Here is a 16431-nt window from a genome sequence, read left to right as displayed (position 1 = left end):
TGATTTCCTCTTTGATTTCTTCAGTGATCTCTTGGTTATTTAATAATGTATTGTTTAGCCTCCATGTGTTTGTGTTTTTTACGTTTTTCTCCCCGTAATTGATTTCTAATCTCATAGTGTTGTGGTCAGTAAAGATGCTGGATATGATTTCAATTTTCTTAAATTTACTGAGGCTTGATTTGTGACCCAAGATGTGATCTATCCTGGAGAATGTTCCATACACACTTGAGAAGAAAGTGTCATCTGCTGTTTTTGGATGGAATGCCCTATAAATATCAATTAAGTGTATCTGGTCTATTGTGTCATTTAAAACTTGTATTTCCTTATTAATTTCTATTTGGATGATCTGTCCATTGGTGTAAGTGAGGTGTTAAAGTCCCCCACTATTATTGTGTTACTGTCAATGTCCTCTTTTATAGCTGTTAGCAGTTGCCTTATGCATTGAGGTGCTCCTATGTTGGATGCATAAATATTTACAAGTGTTATACCTTCTTCTTGGTTTGATCCCTTGATCATTACATAGTGTCCTTCTTTGTCTCTTGTAATAGTCTTTTTTTTTTTTTTTTTTTTTTCAGTACACGGGCCTCTCACTGTTGTGGCCTCTCCCATTGCGGAGCACAGGCTCCAGTTTATTTTGTCTGATATGAGAATTGCTACCCCAGCTTTCTTTTGATTTCCATTTGCATGGAATATCTTTTTCCATCCCCTCACTTTGTCTGTATGTGTCCCTAGGTCTGAAGTGGGACTCTTGTAGACTGAATATATACTGGTGTTGTTTTTGTATCCATTCAGCCATTATATGTCTTTTGGTGGGAGCATTTAATCCATTTTACATTTAAGGTAGTTATCGATATGTATGTTCCTAGTGCCATTTTCTTAATTGTTTTGGGTTTTTCTTGCAGGTCTTTTCCTTCTCTTGCATTTCCTGCCTAGAGAAGTTCCTTTAGCATTTGTTGTAGAGCTGGTTTGCTGGTGCTGAATTCTCTTAGCTTTGGATTGTCTGCAAAGCTTTTGATTTCTCCATCGAATCTGAATGAGATCATTGCCAGGTAGAGTAATCTTGGTTGTAGGTTCTTCCCTTTCATCACTTTAAATATGTCATGCCACTACCTTCTGGCTTGTAGAGTTTCTGCTGAGAAGTCAGCTGTTAACCTTATGGGAGTTCCCTTGTATGTTATTTGTCATTTTTCCCTTGCTGCTTTCAATAATTTTTCTTTGTCTGTAATTTTTGCCAATTTGATTATTATGTGTCTCGGCATGTTTCTCCTTGGATTTATCCTGTATGGGACTCTCTGTGCTTCCTGGACTTGGGTGGTTATTTCCTGTCCCATGTTAGGGAAGTTCTCGACTATAATCTCTTCAAATTTTTTATTGGATCCTTTCTCTCTCTCTTCTCCTTCTGGGACCCCTATAATGTGAATGATGTTCCGTTTAGTGTTGTCCCAGAGGTCTCTTAGGCTGTCTTCATTTCTTTTCATTCTTTTTTCTTTATTCTGTTCCGTGGCAATGAATTCCACCATTCTGTCTTCCAGGTCACTTATTCGTTCTTCTGCCTCAGTTATTCTACTATTGATTCCTTCTAGTGTGGTTTTCATTTCAGTTATTGTATTTTTCATCTCTGTTTGTTTGTTCTTTAATTCTTCTAGGTGTTTGTTAAACATTTCTTGCATTTTCTCTATCTTTGCCTCCATTCTTTTTCTGAGGTCCTGGATCATCTTCACTATCATTATTCTGAATTCTTTTTCTGGAAGGTTGCCTATCTCCACTTCATTTAGTTGTTTTTCTGGGATTTTATCTTGTTCCCTCATCTGGTACATAGCCCTCTGCACTTTCATCTTGTCTATCTTTCTGTGAATGTGGTTCTTGTTCCACAGGCTGCAGGATTGTAGTTCTTCTTGCTTCTGCTGTCTGCCCTCTGGTGGATGAGGCTATCTAAGAGGCTTGTGCAAGTTTCCTGATGGGAGGGACTGGTCTGTACTCATTGTTTTTTAATGTTAATAATTAAAAGCACAGTCTCTGCTGCTAGACTGCCTAAATTTGACTCTTGGCTCTGCCACTTAACAGTTATGGTATCTTGGTGAAGTTATTTAGTCAATTTCTGCCTCACTTTCCTCACCTACAAAAAGTATTAATAATAATAATTATATGATGATGATGATGACGATGATTAGTACCCACCTGATAGGGTTAGAATACTCCCTGGGCTATAATAAATGTATTTATAACATGTCATTTATAATATAAGTATTATTTTTATTACTATTCTGTTTATTTTCACTTTCTGAAAATTTGATCAGTCATTTCTTAGAATGTGTAGCTCTATAGTTCATATCCCTAAAGCTCTTTTTAACAGTTCTTCTTTTTGCCTCCTTTATCTTCTCTGAGTAATTCTTCACATTCATCTTAATTTCAGCTCCATCAGATTTTTTAACCCATTCAATGAATTCTGTATATAATAATTCTAACAGCATAGGTTTTCCTGAATCTGATTGTGCCTTTTATTGTTTCTGTTGACTCTCATTCATGGTATCTTATTTCCTTATGTGCTTATGTGTTTTGTGTTTATGTCTTAAGCTCACTTCTGAGGAACATTGTATGTGATAATTTCTTGACTACAGGACTGGAGATGCGTTTCCCCATGAATGAAACCCAAAGCTCTTTAAATTCAGTTCTCATCTTGGGTAGTGGACATATGACCCTTAAACTGGCTAGAGGGATGTCTCGAGGGAGAGTCTCAAGGGAGACTCCTACCCCGCCAACCCAGAGACACTTCAGTTCTCAGTTTTTCATCTTTGAAGAATGCCTTCCCATCAATCCCAGCCAAATAACTCTTTTACTGAGGTTTTAGAACTCCTGCTTGTTTCAACACTCAAATACTCACTGATCTGGATTACTGGACCAGTTTTTAGTTTGTTTTTGTTTTCTTATGTTATATCCTTCACTCCTTTCCAGATTTTCCATTACTTTCTTAATAGATTATCCATGCATCTTAAAGTGTTTCTTCTTTAAACAATGTATCATTAAGTGTTTTGTATTTGGAGGAGAATTTAAAACATTTCATTTACTATATTGCTAGGATGAGAATTTGATGCTTAATTTCAAAAATTAATTTAAATTCTAGGAGAATTCAACCCAATGAATATCTCAGTATGACAGTAGATTTTTAACTAACCAATTAATTAATAAAAACATTTTAAAGTAAAGATAGATATCTATACATTTGAAAAAATTGCTTTGTTTTATATTTGATACTGCTATTGCATACACACCTACAAAAAGGCTAGATGAATTTTCATCCAATTTGTTGAAATAGGTTGTGGTAATTAAAAGTAGGACCGTGAAGATACAAAAAACAGTAATTTCCAGGGAACTCTTAAAAAGTAACAAGACCCCAATTGGAAAGGTGATTATCAAATGAACTATTTCTCTGGTTTGAATGGTCAGTAGTGGCAGAGATTTATTTGTTTAATGATAGGTGGAAGAGTTATTTTTAAATTTTTTCATAACCAAGATAAGCAAATCTCAACAAAAAAAGCTAAACCAATTTCATGGATATTATGTAAGTTTTCCCTAAGCTTAAATTAAACATAATTTGCCAAAGCCATTTTGGCTTAGTAAACACAATTTTAAGCAAGTATTATATTTATATCTCACTTCATTTATAATGTTATTTTCCAAAGAGAATCTTTATGTGAAGAAGAAAACTGTAGATTTTCTAAGTTAGATCCTCAGAATACCTACCTTTAAATAGAGATGAGAACATATTTTGCAAGAGTAAATTTTTCAGCAGAAAACTTTGAGAGACATTATACAATAATGTTTTCAATGTTTTTTTTTTTTTTTTGGTGCTGCAAAAAATCATTCCTCCTAATATATAGGATTGACTTCATCCATAAATGGATCATGGCACTAAAATTATCTACTCTATCTGTTTGCATTGAATCTGAAATTCTGACCTTAAACAAAAAATTAGGAAATTCTGCTTTCTGAAAATGTTGATAAATGTCTAGCTCCCATATTTACAGAAAGTGAACCAATGTGTTTTGAGGACCCATTGCATGCAGAGCACTGTGATAATCAGTTTTAAGGAGGTGAATCTACTTATTAACCTTTTAGATAGGTAGTAGCATGAAGAACATGCTACAAATTACTTGCATGTTTAACAGCATGGAGCACTTCCAGAATTCAGATATACAGTACCAGGCAGCCAGGGGGAGGGATGGATGTGCTGTGCCAATTTCATAGCAATTGGATATATACACAATAAAGCACGAGTGATTTTCTAGGGAAATCTTTGTAAAATTATGAAATCCTGCCCCACTAATGGGAGTGAGTCACCATTTACACATTGATTTTATGCCTGTATCCTGATGGGAGGAGAATTCAGCCTTTAAGTCAAAGCCCTGTAATGCACCACTGAAACTAGATAAAAGAAGGTTGTCACAATGATCCAAACACACACAAAGAAAAATTCCAGTGCTTCAAACTCTGCACCAAGAAACTACACAAGTTGAAGAAAATGGTTGATTCCAAAATATACCAAGTTCTCTTACTGATCAAATATTCAAGTGCCAACTTAGTTGACATGAGAAATGAAGCAAAAGTTTGCAATGCAATAAGGTAATTTATCTGAAAGGGCTTTTACTCTAAAAGTTCACACAGTCCAATTTCCACATTCAGAATAAATTTATGATGCCAGTTCTTTTTCCGATAGAAGGATTGATATTTCATCTCCAGTACTCCTTTTTTTCCTACAAAACTTTGCATTGTTGATCATATTCAGTAAACCAGAATTGATCATGAAATTTGAAAAACAAATTCAGAGAGAGACATTTATTTTTCAACATTGCTACCAGTGAACTTTTTCTGATTTGACTGCTCATATATGAGATGTTATTAAAAATGATGAGAGTTTTAAAAGTCATTGTGTAAGAATTTACATCTTCAGTATTGTGGACCCACTGTGTTTCCCTTGGAAGTAGTCAGCTGTGAAAATCCTGCTGCCACTGTTCAATGAATATTTACATTTTTCTCGGTTAGTAGTAACTCAAATGGATTAGGCGTTCATTTCTTTCTATGCTGCTATATATCAGTCTTTCTTTTTGACAGGTAGTTCTTGTAAGATAAGTTCCCTTTCTGTTTCACTACTCATATTCTTTTCATCAGCCTCATGCTTGGCTTGACCTTCAAATCATCCCATAAGCTTGTGGCAGAGAGCTTGAGTTATTTTGTTGACTTCTACCCCATGATTAATTTATTCATTCTTCAATTCAGTAGATAGTTATTAAGTGGCTACCATATTCAAGGCACTCTTCTAGGTCTTAGGAATATAGAATAAAATGAGAAAAAAAAACCCCACAGAAGTCCAGCAGTCATGAATCTTACATTCTAGTGGGACGAGATATACAGTAAACAATTAAGTAAAATTTATAGGATGTCAGATGATAAGCACTCTAGAGAAGAATAAAGCCAGGAAGGGAGAGAGTGTGCAGTAGGTAGGTGAGACTAGACTTGTAGTATTGAGAATGATTAGAGAAAGCATCAGAAATATGGTGATATTTGAGCAAAGGCTGGAAAGAAGTGAAGAAACAGGGCATGGAGGCCTCTGGGGGAAGAAGGTTCTATGCCCACGAAACAAATACAAAGAATCAGAAGCAAGAACAGCAAGAAATATTTAGTCTGAGTAACTTGAAGGATGAATTTTTGATTTACTAAGAGAGGCAAGACTAAAGGAGGGCAGGGTTTGGGGCGGGGATGGGCATCAGAATTTCAGGTTTGGAAGTACCCATTTTGAGATGTGCAGTAGACATCCAAATGGAGATATCAAATATCAAGTTGTGTATATCCATGTGAGGTTATGGGAGATGTCTGGGCTGTAAATATAGATTTGGGAGAGCATAGTGTGTGTGTGTGTGTGTGTGTGTGTGTGTGTGTGTGTGTGTGTGTGATATTTAAAGTCATACCATGAGATTGAATACATGAATATATAAGAAAGAGAAATGATCCAAGGAAAAAATCCTGAAAATTCTAATGTGTAAATTGGGGATTTCTAACTGGATTATGTGTATCCTGGGAATACACATAAGGTTTTCAAAGGAATATTCAGGCTGGGATACTTTGGGGGAAATCATTTTCCTTGCCCTCAACATTGAGATAAGTAATCATGACTAGAATTGATTGACCTGAGATGCTTCAGTTGAGCAACCTGTATGTTTTTATTTCCCATCTCTCTTTTCAAAATATTTTACCCTGGGGGTTCCCTGGCAATCCAGTGGTTAGGACTCGGCGCTTTCACTGCTATGGCCCAGGTTCAATCCCTGGTCAGGGAACTAAGATCCCGCAAGCCACACAGCATGGCCAAAATATATATATATTTTACCTTTATGCTCTTTACATATGATATACTTTTCACAGATTATGAATCGTCCTATGTTGCATTGCCCCAGGTGTTAATACCTTTGGACTCCAAACGGGGGGAAATTTGAACGTATTAGTGTCTAATTGGACTCTAATGACTGGCAACACATTTTTATACATGTCAGGTTGTTTCCAGTTTTTTCTATTGTTACGAAATTGGAGGGGCTCTAATACAGTTATTACCTAAAATATTATTAAAAGTAATTTGTGATGATGGATCATTTAATTTGGGAGCATAGAGTTTGAAAGGTAGTTGAAGAACTAAGTGATATTTTTATAAGGAGACCTCTCTTATCCCCATCTATGTGAACTGTGTTCCTCAGGGAGCACACATGCAACAATGAAAAAGAGGAATAGATGTGGAGCAGAGTAATATTCACTGACACGTACATGAGCTAATAAAAGAGAAAGCTCCATACAAAACATTAAGAAATGCAAGTGATTATATCGGAGAGGGAGGAAAAAGTCATGATTGGGAAGGAGGGTGCTTCTATGTTGTGTAAATGCTCTATTTTGTCTCGTGGATGGTGGTTACATGAGTCTGCATTGTGATAAATTATTGAGCTGTACATCTTCATTTTGTGAATTTTACTAAAGGTGTAATTCACAATAAAATGGCTTAAAATTTCACTAGGATAAAATTCTGTGATGGGACTGCAATGGAAATAATAGTCTGAGGAGAAAAGAGAATGGTTTATAATTTCCTACTGCTAAAGAAAGCCATGTTCATGTGCTTTAAAATAGATAAAAGTGTATATCAAATTGCTATAGTATTATTATTTCACTGGCTACATTTGTAAGCGTGGTGTCATAGTTCTATGCAAAAATGGCCCTATTTAAAATATGTGGGCACATAACTTTTGCAACTATGTTAACTTAAGATGAAAATATTTAGACGTCAAATAAAAAAAGGAATGGTCCAGGAGATGCACGAATAAAAAAGTTTGAAGACCACTGGTTTAGAGGTCAGGGGTATAAGGAAATACAGCAAAGCATCCTGATATTGAACTGTCAAGAGAACAAAAGGAAAACTAGGAGAGCAGTGGTCTCTGGAAGTAAAGTTTCTATCAGGGAGACAGGATCAGCTCTGACCAATACAACACTGCTGAAAGTTTAGCTAAAATGAGGACAGAGAATTCACCACTGGATTTGGCAATTAGTGGTCATAGGTGACCTTGGCTGGGAGAGTTGTGGGCCGAAAGCCTAACTGAAGCGTGTTCAAGAGAAAATGGGGGAGAGGAGCTTAGTGCAGCAAGCATGGACTAAACTTTCAAGGAGATTTGCTTTAACGGGGCACAGCTGGAAGGCAATGTGAGGTTAAATCGGTTTTTTTTAGTTTTTTGTTTGTTTGTTTAGATGAGAGAAATTACCACCTGTTTGTACGCTGGTGGTAAAAGGGAAAAAATTGACAATGCTGGGAAGAGAGAGGAATTACTGGAGCATTATTCTTGAGCAGGTGAGAGGAGATGATATCTAGAGTATAAGTGGAGGGCTTGGTCTTACTTGAAAGTAGCTCTTTCCTAATGAAAACAGGGAAGGCAGATTATATGCTGGAAGTTGGGTGGATGTGTTTTGAGGGTTGTGTGGCAGTTCTCTCTGAGTGTTGTTATTTTTTCAGTGTGATTGGAACAAGATTGTCATCTTAGAGTGAGAAATGGGGAAGAATTGTTGGGGGTTGAAGAGAGAATAGAAGCTGTGAAAGAATCATCTAGAAGCGTGAGAGACTAGAGTAAGGGCGTGTATAGGGTCACTTGAAGTTAGTGATCATGAATTCAAAGTGATGTGTCAGTAAACACAGGGTTTTTTGTTGTTGTTTTTTCCTTAGCCATCTTCAGCTATGTTCACTTTTTTTCGCCAACTACAGATACAGATGTGCAATAAGCAAAGTACTGTATTTGATCAATGTTGGACCTTGCTTAGCAAGTAGGATACAATGAGAAAGTTGTGAGTGAGTGATTAAAATCATGTTCCTGAATTCAGTGTAAGTAACGAGAAAGATGATGGCATGAGGAAGGCGAAAAACAGTGAACAGCTCATAGAACCAATGAAGGTTCCAGTGGATCAAAATATTGCTGAAATCTCCCTTTCCCTTCCCCTTTTCCTGCCTCCCTTATTTATTTATTGCTTTCTTTTTTTGTTTCACTTCTAAATGGCTTTGAACGAATTACTTAATCTCTCTGTGCCTCAATTTCCTTACCTTTTAAGTAGAACACACCTCATTATATTGTTGTAAAGATAAACTGCTTTGTATTTTGATTGTAAAGTATATGTAAAATATACTTGGAAGAATGCTTAGCATCTAGTACATCTTCTACAAAGGTTGGCTATTAACACTATTATAATCCTTTCTTAACACCTTTCCTTCTTTAAATGTTTGCCACACTTTGACCGTGTTCTGGTGTACTATGAGATATACTGGGTTACAAAGATGAATAACACAGGTCCCAATAAACTCACAATAAGCAAATACTAAGAGAGGAAACTGAATAAGGTGCTCTGAGATCACGTGGAAATATACACCTAACAACCTAACAGTGCCTGAGGCTGCTTTCTTATGGATGAGAAGGAATTAGCAAAATGTAGGATGTTTGATGGGAATAGGAAGGGGATTCCAGGAGAGAAGAGTGATATCTAAAGTAAGGATTCTTAAAATAACAACCCTGGAAGGCACAAGTATCCTCATGAGCCTGTTCTGAAACAGGCAAAAAATTCTGGGGTTTCAAAGTGTGAATGGAACATATTTCATAACTGTCCTGATTTACATACAACTAAGGGCTACTTACTTGTAATCTACTGAGTGAGTTATTAAGTGTCAATGTATTTTGGAGTCTTGTATTAGAATTAGCTCATTTCAAAGAGTTTTCTGAAATACTCTAATTTAGTATTTTACTAAGAAATCTGGCTCCAGGAAATGCTTGACAAAGTATCTGAGCTTCTATTTCATGTTTACATTGATAGAATATTTCTAAAACATTCAGAAAAGATGCTTTTCTATCAGTGCACCATAGTGTTACTGGATTTGGTGGTGGTTTTCCTCAGCTGTTCTTGCAAAAATTTATGTTGATTTGGCTTTATCAATATCAGTTTTGTTGCAAATGTTGAACCAGTTCTATAGTATATAGCAACACATATTTATGTTTGGGGATTATACTTTTCCAATAACTAAACCTTCAGAGTTGTATGCACTGAAATTTAAATATAAATCATTCATATTTTTTGTCACTAATGTAGATTCTCCCATAAATTCCTTGTCACTTGACTTTTTCTTGGTAATATGCTACCTCACACTGAATACTACTCGAAAACTCCTGCAACATATTATCAAGATAAGTAGTAGTTAAAATGGTGGGCAATTTTTAAATTTAGAGCATATTATTAATAATATAGGAATTATGTATACTATTTCAATTATTTTCTATCAAGTAAATAATAAGCTATTTATGTGTTGCTAGCAGCAAGTTTTCTGCAAAGACAAGTATTTCCTCACCAAAAATTCTTTTCTCAGTTAACAGTTGGAATATAATGGGGTTTTATAATCCTTGGAGTCTTGGTCCTTATGATAGACAGAATAATGTCCCCCCAAAGATGTTCACATCCTAATCATCAGAACATGTGGCCGTCGTACCTTCCATGTCAAAAGGGACTTTGCAAATGTGATTAAAATAAGGGTCTTGATGTGGAGTTATTATCCTGGATTATCTGGGTGTGTCCAGTGTAACCACAAAAACCTTATAAGTGGAAAAAGCAGGAAGGAGAACTAAAGTCAGAGAAGGAGATGTGACAATGAGAAAAAAAGTCAGTGAGAGATTTGAAGCCGCTGCTACACTGCTTGCTTGGAGAAATCACAAGCCACTGAATTCAAGTGGCTTCTAGAAGCCGGAAAAGTCAAGGAAATATTCTCCTAGAGCCTGCAGAAAAAATGCAGCCCTACCTACAATTTGGTTGTAGGACTTCTGACCTCCAGAATCGTAAGATAATAATCTGTGTTGTTTTAAGTGACCAAGTTTATGGTGACTTGTTAACAACAGCACCAGGAAACTAATACTTAAGTCCTACTTAGGGTACTGCAATCATTAAAAAATTGAGAACAGTCATGACAGGCATATTTGAAAATAGCCAGCGTGAGCATCTTCTTTGGACCTAATGGACACAGAGAACCATTTGAAGGCCACTCTGAACCCACCTCTGAGTTCAGAAATGATCTGCTTTGCATGGGAAGCTCTGGGAGAGAATATCAGATCTAATTTTATACTTTGATTCTTCAACTGTGGTAAACACATAAGTAGAGAAATATGGCATTGTGAGTTAATAAACATTTATTGAATCATCTCTGGTTACTCAGAACGATATCAGCACTCACACTGCTGCCTTCAATACATATGGACTGAAGCAGCAGTGTTGAGAGCCCACATTCGCATCCATTCCTGAACACGTTTGTCCAACTACATGAACTCTAAAGCCAAACACAAACAATTATTAATTGAATTGCTTTACCCATGCCTTTTAGTCCCTCCTTAAATGGAATAATAGTTATTATAATACATTTCCCTTATAGTTCATAAACAAGAAGTGGAAGTGGAATATTGTTAACTTATTCCAGTAGAAGATCATAAAATGCTACACTCTGTATAAAGTTATAGGGCATAATCTTGGTAACAGTGGTGGAGTAAATATCAGGTGAAGGGATGAATTTCCTCTTGGGCAGCCCTAGCATTGCTCTATCTATGCAAATCTATAGATATCTTTAATAAATCACCAAACTCCATTCCTTAAATACAGACCACTGCTTTGGTTTGAAATTTTAATAGTTTAGAGGTTGAGAAATATCTAAACACTGCAAATAGCTTAACCATCAGTCCACCAAGTGTGTAGTGATAAAAACAGCATCTGATTACCTGCTCCTAATGCTTCTATAAACATGTTTTAAAAACATTTTTGAAGTTTTTTTCTAGCTGCTTTTGCCAAGTTGACTATTTTAAAGGTACCCTAGAGTATCATGTTCTACCTAAAGAGACAGGTCTAAATGTGTTTTTAGTGAAGAACTCTCTAAGAGTGGCATTACTCTTACATTCCTATTACTTTTTCATGTTACAGTAACAATACTTCTTGAGAGATCTCTTATATGAAGCTATTGCTCAAGAAGAAGTACCAGATAACTGATTTACTGTATTTTAGCTAGCTGTCTTGGTCACACAGAAAGTATGATTTGGATATAGGCCTTTCTCACAGCAGGAGCTGGAGCTGAATCTGCCAGTGAGACTTTTAACTTTATTTTTCCTTCATCCCTCTGCAAGGTTGGTTTTGCAAAAGAAAGTAATGTCAGATATTTGCAAGTAACAAACTGTAACAGTCATATATTACTACAATAATAAATTTTATCAAATCATCCCGAAACTGGTAGCTTAAAACAACCATTATTCATCCATGCTCACACACCTATAGATCAGCAGAGCACTGGCTGACCTATAGTGGACTTGACAAGGCTTAGTTCCATTGGCCAAAGCAAGCCACATAGCCAAGCTCAATATCAATAGAATGAGGAAATATATTGTGCCCAAGTGGAAGGAAAAATAAAGAGAATATTTGCTAAACAATAACCTAAACTTGAAAGACTCTGACTAACTTAAGCCAAAAATCAATTTATTGCAAAGATACAGCATAGCTCAAAGGAGCAAAGGAAGACCTGAAGAATCAGGCTTGTAAAGGAAAGAGAATGGATCCAGGGGTCTATGTAGGAGGAACCAAAAGATAGTCTCTGTAGGTACTGTTCCCCAGGTGGATGAGCACCAACCATTTTTACTCTTTGTGTCACTCCAATCAAGTTTAAAATTCCAAGAAGAGCACATCTGTTGAGCCTTGGTTGGTTCATGTACCTGCTCCTTTGCTTGGCTATCAGGAAGTGGTGATGCAAACAGTGACTCATTTTTATTTTGTCTTTCCTACCTGCCATCCAAGATGGAGTGTCAGCTTCATTTTAAGGAGGGTGACCCTGGAGTTTGTAGCACTGACAGTCAGCTTTGTTAGGAGTAACGTAGGTAATTAGATCTCAGCAGTTTATAGCTAGTGAGAGAGAGAATACTTTTATCCTACCATTCTATGCATGAGTCTGAAATTAATTCTGAATGGTTGTGAGACCATGGAATTAGAAAATGATGATTTAAATGAGGTAAAGACTGTACTTATTGCTGGTGATAATAGTCAACTTTTCTCTACTCCTTTACACTGCATAGGGGAAGAAAACAACCAAATGAATATCAGAGTATATTTACGAAGGGTGCAAGAACAATAGATGCAAAGAAGCAATAAACCAATGTCACTATACATAGCAAATAGCACCGTAAGTTTGGAATTTCCTGAAATCTTTCCTGTCATTCAGAGATTTATGCAACTAATACACTACAAAAGATACTACAAAAAATACCAGATATACAATTCTAGTACAAATCTATATATTGGTATAGGGGCATAAAGGATAACTGTGAATAAACCACGCATAAGTATATACGGCTGAGTTGCTCATAGCGTAACAACACTTCCCAATATTAAAAATTTCATATTAATTTAAAAATACAGATTTATATATAGAGAGAGAGATGTATTATGTATGTATGTTTGGGTACTATTGTATACAAACATACATACCTAACATGTAAAACATGGTACTGATATTTTTATGCTGGCCACTAGATGGGCACTGATGCTAGAATTACATTCAATTTTGCTTTAAATAATTTTGCCTTAAAATTTTTATTTTAAAATGTATCATATTTGTAGAAAAATAGTGTATCGTTCTTTTTAATTTAATACGTAAGTTTGAATGTTTTAGAAAAGTAACTTCTTGAAAACAATTGTAATTTTCAATGTTTTTCATTTTCTTTTAGTTATGCTTTTGGATGAAATGTAACATTTTGTGCATTTTGAATAATAAGTGATGTGTGATTTTTAGTCCTTCAGAATGTACAAGTTGAGATTATGATAGGAATAGATAACAGAAAAGTGCAGATCAGGAAAGAAATGGAAAATCTTCAAAAGAGCTGTTTGCTTAAAATTTAAAAAATCTAGAAACAATGGAAGTGAGTGTACTTTTCTTTAATATGCTCTGTGTAAAATTTACAAGTAAGGCACTATAGTTTCTTTATTTAATGAAGATTTACCAGTTAACACATAAAAATAAACAACAGGTCAGATGAAATCCCAGCAACCTCATTTTCTTTAATAACTGAAAAGGTAAATATCAGCCCAAAACAATGAGAATGAAAAAGAGAATTATCCACATCAAATTCACAGCTCAGAAGAAACAAGTACACTCTTTAATGGTCTCCCTATTAAAGGATGAAGAAAACTACATTTATAAAATAGGCAAATTGAAAGAAAAAGACAAAAATTACTGTGTTTTCCAGATTATGATCTTAGAAAATGGCTGTCACATCCTTCTGACAGCATGATAGTGTTTTTAGTAAAACACAATCTGTCTCAAATTAATGATTATATAATTTTACTGGAAATACACGGATGAACATTTAGTATTTAATTTTACATAAAAATTATTTTAAATGGAGAAAAATTGTAGACATTGGCATTTGTATTCTAAATCAATGGCAAAGAATTGCTACTATATTTATATGTTTCCCAACTAATCTTCAAGTCCAGCCTTGACTAAGGAAGGTATCCATAACTGGATACACAAGTTTCTTATTAGAGAAACACAAAATACCACTTTCCAATAGAAAAAATAAAAATAATTCAAAAATGCAATTACTAGTATTCAAATGTCTGCGTAAATATAAATAACATTCAACAAAGATAAGTAAATGCCAACATATTACTGCCAGTATAGAAATTAATAATATCACATGTTTAATATTAGCTGAGCATAGAATGCTTTTTATGGCACAAAAAGAACAATACTTACAGAAAGGAAAGGAAAAAGCTCAGTTTATTAGAAATTATTTCCAAATTTGTTGCAAGCAAAACTGATCATGTAAAATAGAGTTAAAATTAAAAATAATGAGTTTTACTGTCTGGGATGGAGAAATAAATATTAGATTACTAGTTTAATGAGTAATAAAATAAGAAATTATAAATAAATAAAAAGTAAATACCGTTCAATTCAATTTGATTGTAGCAAGGACAAAAGTTATGTTGAACAACTAGTATTCATTATAATTATTTTTGAATTCCCAGAAGAAAATAATAGAGTTGAATTCATTGGTTTTACACTTAATGTATCAAGTATGCATTCTGACTTAAGAACTAAGAAACAATTTTCAGCATTGGTTTAAAAGATTTTCTATAGCTATGATAACAGTGTTAGCATAATTAATAATTTAAAATGTATACAAATTAGAATCTGGGCCAAAAACCCAGGAACATGTACAGTATATAGTTAGATTTTGTTGCTAGGAGACATGGCCATGACTTACTAATAGCAATGACATTCCTTAGAAAAATTTAGAGATTACATACAGTTTTTTTATCTGTCCAAAGATGGAACAAATAACTTGATAAAACAAATATAAAATATTGACCTCATAAATACACATGGAAACATGATGATAATGTTAACTAAATACTATTAAAGCAATTGGATTTGATTAGGCAAGATATGAGATATTTTAGAAGACTAGAGATAAACTAACAGAAGACTCTTAAAGACTGAAACGTGATCTTAGGTGAAGATTTAAATTAATAGTGAATATGTGCTATTAAGTTATATACTATGAACTGTTGCTTGTTGGTAAAAAGGTTAACAGAAGTGTGCCCAAAAAAAAAAAAATCTAAATTTGGTTGTTACACTTTTTAAAAGTTAAAAAAATACGTATTAAAAACTGCTTATATAAAAAAACTGTTTATATGTGTTTTTAAATCAATAGAAACTACACATGAAATATGCAGCAAAAATGACAATGCAACAAAATATAAGAGTTTAGAATAAGGAGACAAAAATGTTTTAAGCCTATAAGGGAGAAAGAATATTACAATAATCACCAATTTCTACAGAAACTGTTTCCTGATCTTTTTTTTTTTGCAGACTTATTGAGATAATGTCACATACCATAAAATTCACCCATTTAAAGTCATCAGTTCAATGGTTTTTAGTATATTCACAGAGTTGTGCAACCATCACCATAATCTAATTTTGTCATATTTTTAAATCACAGATTTATTGATATAATTCACATACAGTAATATTCACCTTTTTTTTTTTTTTTGCAGTACGCGGGCCTCTAACTGTTGTGGCCTCTCCCGTTGCGGGGCACAGGCTCCGGACGCGCCGGCTCAGCGGCCGTGGCTCACGGGCCTAGCCGCTCTACAGCATGTGGGATCCTCCCGGACCGGGGCACGAACCCATGTCCCCTGCAATGGCAGGCAGACTCTCAACCACTGCGCCACCAGGGAAGCCCAGGAACTTATCTTTTTATTCGTGAGTGTCCAGAGCAAGAGAAATCACACTCAGATTTGATGTGGAATCTCCTGCATCATTCCCAAGGAGACTAGGCTTTGAATTTGATATCATGGCAAAATGGGACTTTGGGGTTGACTTCTTTGGGAAGGACTGAGTATATTTTGCCTGTGAGAAGTAGAGTGAGTTGAATATTTTGGTGACCCAAAGGGCAGAAAGTGATAGTCTGTAATGCTGTTCACCATATATGTCCAGCTTGCAGTCTTCCGGGCATGTAGAGGATTATACATCCTGTCCCATTTGTTGTTGAGTAGAGCATGTGACCAAATCAGGTCAGTGGGTTACCCTGGAAGTGGGATGTGATGACCAGCAATGTTTGAGATAGTAGCTGCTCCATCAGCCTGAGTCCAGAGAGGGTAAACCATGAAACAAAGCTCACAGCCAATACCCAACAGTCAGTTGCATGAGTGAGAAATAATTTATGTTGTTATGAGTCATACAGAGATGGGAGTTGTTTACTACATTATAATGCAGACTTTCCCGATGGCTATAGTGACATTAAACACACGGGCTTCTTTAAAGAAAATGAAGCCTTCTCCAAATTAAATAGT

The sequence above is a fragment of the Physeter macrocephalus genome, chromosome 7 (assembly GCF_002837175.3).
Source record: "Physeter macrocephalus isolate SW-GA chromosome 7, ASM283717v5, whole genome shotgun sequence".
In the NCBI taxonomy this organism is placed as follows: Eukaryota; Metazoa; Chordata; class Mammalia; order Artiodactyla; family Physeteridae; genus Physeter; species Physeter macrocephalus.
Note: the sequence above shows the minus strand (reverse complement) of the source record.